This window comes from Molossus molossus, unplaced genomic scaffold (assembly GCF_014108415.1).
Source record: "Molossus molossus isolate mMolMol1 unplaced genomic scaffold, mMolMol1.p scaffold_m16_p_10, whole genome shotgun sequence".
In the NCBI taxonomy this organism is placed as follows: Eukaryota; Metazoa; Chordata; class Mammalia; order Chiroptera; family Molossidae; genus Molossus; species Molossus molossus.
Window position 1 is genome coordinate 56,968,758 of NW_023425345.1, and position 12,331 is coordinate 56,981,088.

The following is a 12,331-nucleotide window of genomic DNA, read 5'->3' on the forward strand; positions in this document are numbered from 1 at the left end:
AGCTGCAAGGTCTACAATGGTCTTGTTCACATGGAAGGGAGTTGGTGTTGGCTGCTGGATAGGAGCTCAGTTGAGAGTGTTGGCCAGACACCTGGGTTCTTCCACATGGAGGCCTCTCAACATAGTTGCTTGGACTTCCCTTCCTCACACCATAGCAACTGGGTTCCAAGAACACACCTTCTATAAGGAAGTATTCCAAGAGTATAAACGCAGCATTCAAACAGTTACTGTGGCAGGTAGAATAATGCCCCTGCCCTCAAAGATATCCTCAAAATCTGTAAATAGGTTATCTTACATGGCAGAAGAGATTGGGCAGATGTGATTAAGTTAAAGTGAGATGGGAAGATTAGCCTGATTATCCAGGAGGGACCAATATAATCACAAGAGTTTGAATACAATCGAGAAAAGGGTAAGTGAGATTTCAAGATGTTACACTAATGGCTTTGAAGCAGAGGAAGGGACCATGAACTAAGGAATGCAGGCAGCCTCTAGAAGCTGGACAAGGCAAGGGGAGAGATGCTCCTCGGAGCCTCCAGAAGACATGCGGTCCTGCTGACACCTTGATTTTGAGCCCATTGAGACTTCTAACTACAGAACTAGAAGATAAATTTGTTTTGTTTTAAGCCAGTAACTTTATGAAATGAGTTAAAACAGCAATATGAAACTAATACATTTGTCAAGCTTCTGATTATACTCCATTTATTAATAGACTGTATTCATGGAGTCATCGTTCTTTGTAACAGTCCACCATCAAAGTAACAATCCAACACAATGACCATTTCCTTCAAAATATTTCCTGTTGCTGCTGTAATAAATTACCATAAACTTAGTGACTTAAAACAAACAAATTTATTATCTCACAGTTTCTGTAGGGCATACATAAGTCTGGTAGGTTTTATCAAACTAAAATCATGGCGTTGGCAGGACTGCACTCCTTACCTGAGGCTCTGGAGAAGAATCGAATTCCAAGCTCAGTCATGTTGTTGGCTGAATTCAGTTCCTTAAGGTTATAAGACTGAGGTCTCAATTTCCCTACAGGTCCTTAGCTCTGAGGGTTTCTTGACAGTCTGCACATGTGACCCTTTAGATCTCAGAACCAACAACAGCACATCAAATCTTTCTCACACTTGGAATCCTCTGACTTTTCCTTCTGCTGTATCTTCCTCCAGCTGAAGAAAGTTCTCTACTTTTAAGGCATCATGAGATTAGATTGGCACCACCCATGATAATCTCCGTATCTTAATATCTATGACCTTAATTACCCCTACAAAGCTCCTTTTGCCATGTAATGAAACAATCACAGGCCCCAGGGATGAGGGCATCGTCAGGGGCCATCGTTCTGCCTACCACAGTTCTCCAAAACTGGAACCTTCATGCCAAGGAGAGGATTGAAGTACAGCACCAATCTATTCTGTGCCCTGGTAAGGAATAAACCCTCAAAGGCACAATTTTTTTTTTTTTTTTTTTTTTTATTTATTTTTTTATTTATTTATTTTTTATTTTTATTTATTTTTATTTTTTTAAAATTTTTTTATTAAAAGAATTCCCCCATTGACCCCCTCCTCCCCACTCCCGCCCCCCTCCCACCTTTTCCCATACTATTGTCCGTGTCCATTGGTTATGCATATAAGTTCTTTGGTTTATTTCTTCCCACCCCCCCAACCCCTTTCCCTTTGAGGTTTGTCAGTCTAGCAATGAATTTGTGCTTCTTAATCCCTTTACCTTTTTCATCCATTCCCCCAACCCCTTTCCCAACTGGCAACCAACAAAATATTCTCTGTATCTATGAGAATGTTCCTGTTCTTCCTGTTCATTTTGTTTGTAGATTCCATTGTTGATAGATATGTATTCATTGCCATTTTGTTTGTTCCTACATTTTATCTTTTTCTTTAAAAAGACCCTTCATCATTTCATATAATAACGGTTTGGTAGTGATGAACTCCTTTAACTTTTTCTTGTCTGGGAAAGTTTTTATATGTCCATCGATTCTAAATGACAGCTTTGCAGGATAGAGTAATTTTGGTTGTAGGTTCTTGGTTTTCATCACTCTGAATATTTCTTGCCACTCCCTTCTGGCCTGCAAAGTTTCTTTTGAGAAATCAGCTGACAGCCTAATGGGAACTCCCTTGTAGGTAACTAGCTGCCTTTCTCTTGCTGCTTTTAGGATTCTCTCTTTGTCTTGAACCTTTTGCATTTTGATGATGATGTGTCTTGGTGTGGGCCTCTTGGGGTTCATCTTGTTTGGGACTCTCTGTGCTTCCTGGACTTGTATGTCTGTTTCCTTCACCAAGTTAGGAAAGTTTTCTGCCATTATTGTTTCAAACAGGTTTTCGATTTCTTGTTCTCTCTCTTCTCCTTCCGGCACCCCCAAGATGCGAATGTTGGCACGCTTGAAGTTGTCCCAGAGGCTCCTTACACTATCCTCATTTTTTTGGATTCTTTTTTCTTTTTGCTGTTCTGGTTGGGCGTTTTTTGCTTCCTTATATTCCAAATCGATGGTTTGCTCCTTGGATTTACGTACTCTATTATTGAAGCTATGTAAATTATTCTTTATTTCAGTTAAAGCCTCCTTCGTTTCTAACTGTGCAGCGATCGTTTCTGACTGGTACTTTTTTATGCTCTTGAGGCCCTCACTGAGTTCATTGAGCATCCTTATAAGCAGTATTTTGAACTCAGCATCTGTTAGGTTGCTTATCTCCATTTCGCTTAGTTCTTTTCTTGGGGTTTTGTTCTGTTCTTTCATTTGGGACCTGTTTCTTTGTATCCTCATTTTGCTGCCTTCCTGTGTTTGTTTCTGTGTATTACTTAATGAGAGGTATGGGGCTCGCTGAGACCCGATGCTGCTCGTTTGAAAGAATTTAGGAAAAACCTGAAGCAGGATCCAAGACAGGCCAATCCTATGGTTAAGCAAGTAGCAACAGCTTGGGTGGGCCTGAAAGTTGGGTGGGGCGGGGCCTCAGGGAGTCAGCAGGGCGGGGCTACCAGTGTGAGCCAGGTTGCTGGAGTCCCAGATATGGCGACTGTCTGCCGCCCCAGGGAAGGGCTCACCAAAGGAACAAAGGCCTCTGACAGCACGTTTGTCCCCGAGAAAGCCCCCTCTCCAGCCCTCGCTCCAGTGCCAAACAGCTCAGTTCCTCCCTGTATTTCTCTGGTGCCCCTGGAGCTGCCTCCCCTCCGAGCTTAGAGGGAGAGAGTCCGACCAGTCCGTGCGCGGGCCCTTTAGGGAGCTGCCTGTGGCTCCAGCCAGGTCAGCTTCCCTGAGCCTCAGTTTCTGCTGGTTTTTCCAGCCAGAAGTTATGGGGACTTCTCTTCCTGGCACTGGAAACCTGAGCGGGGCACCTGGTGTGGGACGGGGACCCCTCAGTCCTCAGGAAGGACCTTCCCAGCCTCGGGAGCCTCCTGATTTTTATCCGCCACACTTGGGTGTGGGACCAGCCCGTCGCGCCGCCGCCGTGCCGCTGCCGCCACCCCTCGCGCCGCCGCCCCTCCTACCAGTCTGGATGTAGCTGCCTTTTTTTTTAATTCCGTAGTTGTAGGACTTCCATTCAGCTTGATTTCAGGCGGTTTTGGATGATGGTTGTTCTGTAGTTTTGTTGTAACTTGGATGTGGTTGTGGGAGAACGCGATACTGCGTTTCCCTACGCCGCCATCTTGACCGGAAGTTCAAAGGCACAATTAATTAGCACAGATAAACTCATCATTATTCTGCTGTTCACTGGCTCCAACAGAATTTCCAGAAGACAATTTATTTGAGATGTTACTCCTCCCAAATTAGTCACAGTTGGGTATTTCATAATCAGCTCTGCTGCATCATTAAAGGACAAGGCTTTTCAGAAGAGCAACAATGTTGTTTTTGCAATCACCACATAAACTGCCTTCCTTGACAATGGAGGAGAACAACCTGAAAAATCAATTGATTCAAAATGAGCTCACGGCATCGTAGAGTGAAGTGGGTACCTACAGTAGTGGTTGTGCCTTCACATCCCTCTTAATTCTCCAAAGATTTGGCACCTTTTGTTTCTGTTCTAAATCTTCTAGTGGCCCCCTCATTGCTGAATGTGATGTCATGAGAGCATTTGCAGTGAACTATGATTATCCTATGTTTTAAACATGTGTCTCTTACTCATAAATATGTACATAGAGACAGATGGATAGGTAGGTAGAGGCAACAACTTATCGTGAGCAAGGGAGCATCCCTGAAAAGAGTCACACACACACACACACACACACACACACACACACACACACATTTGTGTCTTTCCACAATGCCAGATTTATTAGAGGAGACTCACCAATAAACCAAGAGAGTCACATGCAGTTACACACAGAGGGTGGTGCTTATGAGACAGATGTGAGCAGAGAGAGAGCTTCTGACGTGAAGTCTGGGTCACTGGCGGTGTCCACAGGTGGACAGGCAGGTGTCCATCGCAAGCCAGGTGGCTACAGTGGTGACACCTGTCCAGTGGAGTGGAAGTCCGACAGGGCTCTAAGTGTGACCCATGATACAGCTACACTTGAGTGTTGGGAGGTTGGACTCTGAGTTCTTACAGCCCACAAGGGGTGGAGTTCCCACTCATTCAGTGTCCAGATGGAGTCCTTATCCAACTGTCTAGACCTGTGATTTGGGGCGTTCCAGGCCTCTCCCATTACATCCCATCACCTCAGTTCTGACGTAGCACTTGTCATAACTGCCGGGGCTGACAGTGACTCCACATTGGATTGTCAAGAGCCCAACAAATCTGCTCTGCTCTTGCTCTATACAGAAACGTACAAACTTTTTAAAAAATACAAATGCCATATGGAGTCACTTTTCTTAACAGTTCCTTAATATTAATTTTTAAAATATTGTATTAGAGATTTAGGAACAATTGAGAAAACAAAGCCAAAAGAAGGAAACTAAGGAATGTGGAGAAATCCAAAGTTAATAAGGAGAATTTTATCCTAACATTTTTGTTAACTGTTACTTCACTAGCAGAGAAATATAAGAATGAGCTGATGACTGATGGATGGAGAGGACACTTTACATTCACTGAAACCTTCCTATCTGTGATGCAAACTTAAATTCTGCCCCCGCCCCCCGGGGAAATTTGCAGAGTGCTGCCCCCATCCCCACCACTGATAGAGAAGGCTCGGGGACTATTAGAACTGCCTGGGAAGAAGTACTTTGGAAGCTTTGAAGCGAACTTTATACAGTGAGGAGGAAGGGAGCCTCCTTCTGGTCAACTTAATACAAGAGAATTTGGGGGTTTTGCTGAAAGTTTCTTCTTTTACAGATGAAATTGCAACCAGCTTCCCTTAATGAAAAGGGTTCTGCAGTATTAACACAAGAAGAGCAAAGAGAATACTCTCTGAACTACCTCAGCAGAAATGAGGCCCAACATAACACACTCTAAAGTAGAGGAAGTGGTGCCCGGTTTCAATGACTAGATAATCATTTTACACAACGGTCTAATTCCAAGAAAAACACAGTCCACACATTAAATATGCTCTCAAATTACAGGTAGACTTGGACAAATCCTAGGGGCTAAATAGCTTAAGAGTGAATTTTTAAAATGATCTTTTCTTTATTAAAATATTCATTAATGTATTGTCATCTAATAGAGACTTCTATTGTAGCCTAATGTAGTGTATAATATAATTTTGTAAATATGGAATGCTTCACATATTGCATGCCATTCTTCTGCAATGGTCATGCTAATCCTCAATGTATCATTCCAATTTTAGTACATGTGCTGCCAAAGGGAGCACTAGACTTCTAATATTTATAACAATAAATGTACTATAAAAGCATAAAGCCTGATTCATCTATTTTAATTTACAAATACATCAATTTGATTAATGAAGTCATTTTTCTGTTCAATCATGTTAAATTACATCCATAGCCAAGTCACTGAAATAAATTATGAGCTCATATTTGGCACACAGTAGGCAGTCAATAAATACTGAAAATAGTAAACATGCATTCCATCAAGGCATACACCATATAGATTTTCAACCATGTGTAAACTGTGTAATTGACACGTTAACAACTACGGTCCAGTTCGTCCTCATCCAGCATGCCTGAGAGTTGCTTCCCCTTTTATTAATTGAAATGCATTCTGGAGAGGGACACTAATGAATGCTAATCACGCTTACTATGAAAGTAAAACAGTGCTGTGGCCAATGTACTCTGAGAACATATAATAATGATTTTAGAGTCCAGCCTTCCTTGTTCCCTCAGTTTATTTAATTGCATGTCATAATGTAGAAATAATAATTTAACAAGAAGAACCAGAATGGGTGGGGCTCAGGTGCACTCTTTCATACAATTGGAATAACTTTCTAAATTCCCATCCACAGGTATTAAATGGGGAGTCCTCCTGTACGAGGTGCTATGCCAGGCACCTGGTATACAGAGGTGAAAAGAGGTGTAGTTCCTGTCCTCCACAAACTTCTAATCTAGTAGACAGGAGTCTAAACTCATATGTGCAACAAAGTACTATCAGTGCTGTGATAGAAAGAATAAAAACACAAATGAGAAAGTCATCAGTTCAGAGCAAGGTCTAGGAGAAAAGCTGGAGAAAGGCCCCCCATTCTACCTGAGCACATGAGTTCCCTGTAGTAAAAGGCGTCTGCACGCTCCATCTTCCAGTGAGAACTGTAGAAAAAGTTAAGAACAATTAAATGCAAGAAAAGAAGGCTCTGGGAAATCCTGAGAAAGACTCATAACCAAAGCACTGTTTGCAATAGGCCATAACCACCTGGCACAGACTTTCAGATACCAGACTGTAACTTCCTACTGGGCACCACACATGGGCACACCTATGCACACAAAATATACTATCTTATACCAAAGATATATATATATTTTTTATCCTCACCCGAGGATATTTTTCCATTTTTTGTACAGATAGAGTGGGAGGGAGAGAGAGGAAGGGAGAGAGAGAGAGAAACATCGACGTGAAGGGACACACCAAAGATATTTTTTTACTTTGGTTTTCACTCACCAGTCTCAGACATAATCAAGGGCTTGGGTCTCTGAGTCACCCAAGTCAAAGCCCTCCCTCCTCTTTCCTACTCAGTTCTCCAAAGAACTTTGCTTGTTCAACATAAATAGGTTCCTGCAAATGTGATCCAAGATCTCAAATGATCAGTTCAAGGGGCCATGAGCTCCCTCTCTCACCATCGCCTCCTTGAAGGCTATCCCCAGTCAGCTCTGGCCATTACCAGGTAGACATGTCATCCACAGCAAGGATCGTGTATGTCTCTTACCTGTTTCCTGGGATCCTCCATGGCTCCTGCCATACTGCCACACAGGTAGTGCATTAGATGACTGATAATAAAGTTGATGACACAACAAACACAGAGACTCTCCAAAGATGACCAGAATGATAAAATCCCAAGATTTTGCATTATGTTAGAAGTTTTGTGGAACATCTGGTTGGTGGACAAAATGGCCTATTAAATATGTTATATACATACATTTTATATTCCCATTCTCTCTTCTCCATAAAACCCAAAGTAATAGAGGGTTGAATGGTTGGTATGTTCTCTATTTGTGCTCCCAGGAAGACATACAGAGACTCCTATTGATGCCAAAGAAGGCATTTTGGCTGCTTAACATAGATCACCATATGGAGCAGATTCTACCTGAGGCTTGTCTGGGTGAAGTCCAGGTAATTGTGCAACCTTATGTCCAGTGTAGCCAGGGTTCTGATTTACCAAGTAATGTCCGAAGGTGCTGCCGCAGATGCCAGGCCTGTCAGCAGACCCAGGCACGAGGGCCCTAACTTGTGTTCAGTGAACAGAGGGGAGCCTTTGATCTCAATGGGAGGTCACAGCTCTGTTGCTTACACCCCCTTCTGGATCCATAAAACTCATATTTGTTGCAAGAGTATTTATTTGGATAATTAAGGGGCAAAGCGCTTGTTTGCTTTAAGAAAAGCAAAGCGCAATCTCAATAATTTATGGAAAGTTTTATTGGACTAGTGGGTCAGTGGTTTAATTTTGCACACGTTCTCATAAATGTAACTGGCAGTGTTTTATGTGAGGATCATCTTGTAAACTAAATGTGCTGGCAGAGGAAAACCAGTTTGTGGCACCCATGACATTAGGGAAATTGGCAGCCATGGAAAACACCTGCAATGCTTTCCTCCCCCGCGTCTGTCTCAGTTAACCACCAGGAGAAGAGTCCCCTTGCCCAAACACTCTCCTCCTGAGGTTAGCCAGGACCTTGACCAAGACCTTCTGGTAAATTTTAATATCAAGAAGTTGGAAGCAACAGCAGCACTTATCCCAGTGCTATTTTGTTGAAAAAGAATATTCTCTGACTCAGTAATCAGTCTTTCATGTCTCATGCACTCCTCAAAAACAGCAAATTAAGGGAAAACAAATGAAATAGAGACATTCTCGGGTGGGGGTCGCACATGGGTTCACATGACTTGTTTTCAAGTGGCTGAGATCTGCACGTTAAAGTGTGCTTCTGGTCCGGGCAGTGTGGCTCAGTGGTTGAGCGTTGACCCATGTACCAAGGGGTCACTGGTTCAATTCCTGGTCAGAATACATGCCGAGGTTGTGGGCCTGATCCTCAGTGGGGAGCATACAGGAGGCGGCCAATCGGTGTTCTCTCTCATCATTGTTTCTCTCTCTCTCCCTCTCACTTCCTCTCTCTCTAAAAAATCAATAAAGAAGAAAAAATTGTTTTTTAAATAAAGTGTGCTTCTGGGAACTTCAGAGCCGTATGTGTTTACCTCACTCTTTCTAGGGATGGGAAATCCAACAGTGCAGACAATCCCCATCTGAAGCTGCTGCTATTATGAGGCAACTTGGCGTTGTCATTAAGTTGACTCAAGACAGCCTTGGTGTTCTGTCATCAGTCCTGGACACTGGGAGTCCCTCGTGTGTCTATCATAGGGTTACAATAGCACTCTGCAGCTGTAGCTACCATTTGACTAGGACCTACCAGATAATGACATTGTACTCGGCAAGTTACCTCCACTCCCTCTCCCACACTGCTGAACGCTTGCAGGACATCTATTCTTATCCCTACCTGTAGATCAGGAAACTGAACCTCAGAGAAGTTAAAAAGTGGAAAAAAATTATAGGTAAACCTAAATTAATCTGACTTCAAGGTCAACATTTTTCTCTATATACATAGACACTGACTGTATACTGCTAGGATTACAGCCAGCTACCCAGTCTTATTTTCTAAGAAATCCTGCTTTTCTGGGTGGTTAATACTCTCGAGAGACAAATGCTGTACTTATGGCTTCCCAGATAGAAGATGCAGTAAATTATCCATTCTGCTGAGCTAGGACCAGAGAGAATGGCATCTCCCTCAGCTATGAAGAGGGAAGGAACAAGGTTTATGGCACAGAATGGAAGTAAAGCTTTTCTCAGCCACCTCTAAGAAAAATTGGTGTGCTTCATTCATTCATTCATTCATTCATTCATTCAACAAATACTAAGGGACTTCTCCATACCAGGCACAGTATTATATGCTGGACTAAAAATGACTAGTAAGAGATAGCGCCTGCCCTCAAAATATGTACTATATTAGGGAGGCAGACTAGCAAAAGAGCTATTTCTTTGCAGTGGCAAAAGTCACTTTTGGAACAAGCATGAGGTTGGACACTGAGCATGGACAACCATGTGTCATGAATGTTTAGAACTACTTCCAGGGGAATAATAGCCACTGGGCAGAGTGTCCTAAAGAACAAATCAGGGTGAGCCTGACCATTGAAGTAAGGCAGTTAGAAATTTTCTAGACAGAAAAAATAGGATGAAAAAACATAGACCTAGATGTAAGAAAGAATCTACTTGATCCAAAATCTACAAGATCTCCTGTGTTGCCAGAGCAGGGAAAAGTGAGCAAATAAGGACACTGGAAAATTAAAAACAGAACAAATTGTGAAGGTCCTGGTGAGAAATGTTAGGTCTTTATCTTGGAATGTGTTCCTTCAACAGAGAGTTAATATTTAGATCTTTTAGCAATCCAAGTAGAGTCTCAAGGAGCTAGAACACTGCTCACTTGACCCATCTCAGAAACAAAACACTACACTTATAAGGTTTGTCCCCATGTGCCCCTCACTCAGCCCTAAGGAATGACTGCGGTGTTTTCCCCTTGGCAGTGAGGTGATTCTCTAACAGTCTCATGAATGCTCAGGAGGGAACTGAGGAGACCAAAGCAGGGGAAGGCTGGTGCCAAAGAGGGTTTCTTTCTTTCTTTCTTTCTTTCTTTCTTTCTTTCTTTCTTTCTTTCTTTCTTTCATTCATTCATTCATCCTTTCCTTTGTAAAGTCATTCATTTAACCCAGGCAATACAGCAATAATGGTTTAAAGCATGGGATGGCTGTCTACCACATGTTAAGTCAAATGTGACCCACCACCTGTTTTTGTAAATAAAATTTTATTGGAACACAGTTGTGTGTGTTCATTAAGTACTGTCTGTGACTGCTTTCACCCTCCAAGAGCAGAGGTGAGTTGTAACAGAGACAGTACAGGCCACAAAGCTGAAAATATTTACTATCTGACCCTTTAAGAAAAAGTTTGCTAACTTCTGCTTAGTGGGTTTAAACACTGACTGTCACTTGGGTTCAGATTCTCAGTTTCCTCTTCTGTAAAGTGGAGATGATAATAAATTTATTATTATAATGGATTATAGTAGATCTATTATTATAATAGATGATAATGGATTTGCTGTACATATTAAATGATTGTTTTTGTATAAAGCACTCGGCACAAAGTAAGCACTGAATAAATATTAGTTGTTATTCTTTCACTAATATTGCAGAAGTAGTCAAGAGATTGAGGCAAGGACTATATTGGGCATTGTACCCATTCTCCATGGCTGCTTGCCTGTTTGAGATGCCTATTACCTGGGACATAGGCAGTAGGGTATCCAGATGTGCTATACACTTGGGAGTCAGTCACCTGTGGTATATTTAAAGCCACAGACCTGGATAGAATCACTGGGGAAAGTATACGTGGAAAGTAGAGGAGGGCCAGACACCAAATCCAAGTGAGGTCTGTGGTCATAAATTTAGTTAGCTCAGGTAAGCATTGTTGCATTTGTTTCCAGCTACATTCAGTTGTGTTGATGCATGGGGTGGAATAGGAAGAAACCTGAAAACACTGAGGGTTGGAATTTTCCAGGTAAAAACAGTAAGACGAATGGGGCAAAGGAGCTGAACGTGTGCACATGGAGATTATTTAACAACAGACCGAGAAATCTTAACTAGGTAAGCACGGAGGTTGGCCAGTGTGATGGTAGCAAGGTCAGTGGACTGGGTTTCCTAATGGTGCCCGAGAATTACAGGAGTAAAGACACTAGAGTAAGTGAACTAGAGAGACAAGAAGAGGTGGTCAATGAAGAGCATTCTTACATTTAAACATTGGAGAACACAGAAATAGTGATGGTGAGAAATTTAGTGACTAACGGTGAAAATCCTCAGCGCATGGGAGAAGTGATGGAGAGGAAAGTAGGTTACTATTTTTTTTTTAAAGTGAAGCCCAAAGTGGTCTAATTTCATGTGCTTCGAGGGACCAGCAGAATTGGAGAAGCAGTAGAAGTACTAGTAGGGCAGGAGCCTTAAAGAAAAATGTGGGCACCGACCTTAAATAAGCAACTAAGAGAGTGAAATGCTTAACATTAGAGGCTAAATGTAAATAATGTAGAGAGGACAATACTAAGGTTTCACTTGCTGCTGTAAAAAAATAGAAAAACAAACAAACTTCCAGAGCTTAACTTAATAAAAGTTTATTTCTTGCTCAATAAATTCAATAGAAGTTTATCTCTTAAAAGAGGCTGGACTCCCTTCCACGTGGTTGTGCACAGACTCAAGCGGATGGGGCTCTCCCACCTCCAGCGCGTGGGTTCTAAGGCTGCCGTGAGTGTTGCCGTGAGGACAGCAACAGAGACAGCGACGGAGACGGAGACGAGCACTCATTACAGGCCAGGCCTGGAGTGGCTGGCATCAGTTTCTCCCATTTCTTTTATGTATATATAGTTGTGTATGTATAGATATACATACATACAGGGTGTGGCGAAAATAGGTTTACAGTTGTGAGTATATAAAACAGAGTTTATTCTTGTATTGTTATTTCATTCTTGTATCTTTATATGAACAACTGGACACATGCTCGGGTTCCTGACTCGATCCCCAGTAGGGGGTGTGCAGGAGGCAGCCAACTGGTGTTTCTCTCTCACATCGATGTTTCTCTCTCTCCCATCCTCTCACTCTCTAAAAAATAATCAATGAAACCGTAAAATAAATCAATAAATTTGGGATAAATAACAGGTCTTCTGCCTCAAAGGTACTTATAAAATATCAAAATGAGATGCCATATGTTA

The 12,331-nt window shown here is 42.1% G+C and overlaps 1 non-coding gene across 1 annotated transcript; it reads right to left on the reverse strand.

Annotated features, from left to right (window-relative positions):
* Positions 1–5,642: 5,642 nt before the first annotated feature.
* On the reverse strand, positions 5,643–5,748 carry LOC118624828. The gene has a single exon (XR_004958493.1). It is a non-coding gene; the product is annotated as a U6 spliceosomal RNA (small nuclear RNA).
* Positions 5,749–12,331: the final 6,583 nt, after the last annotated feature.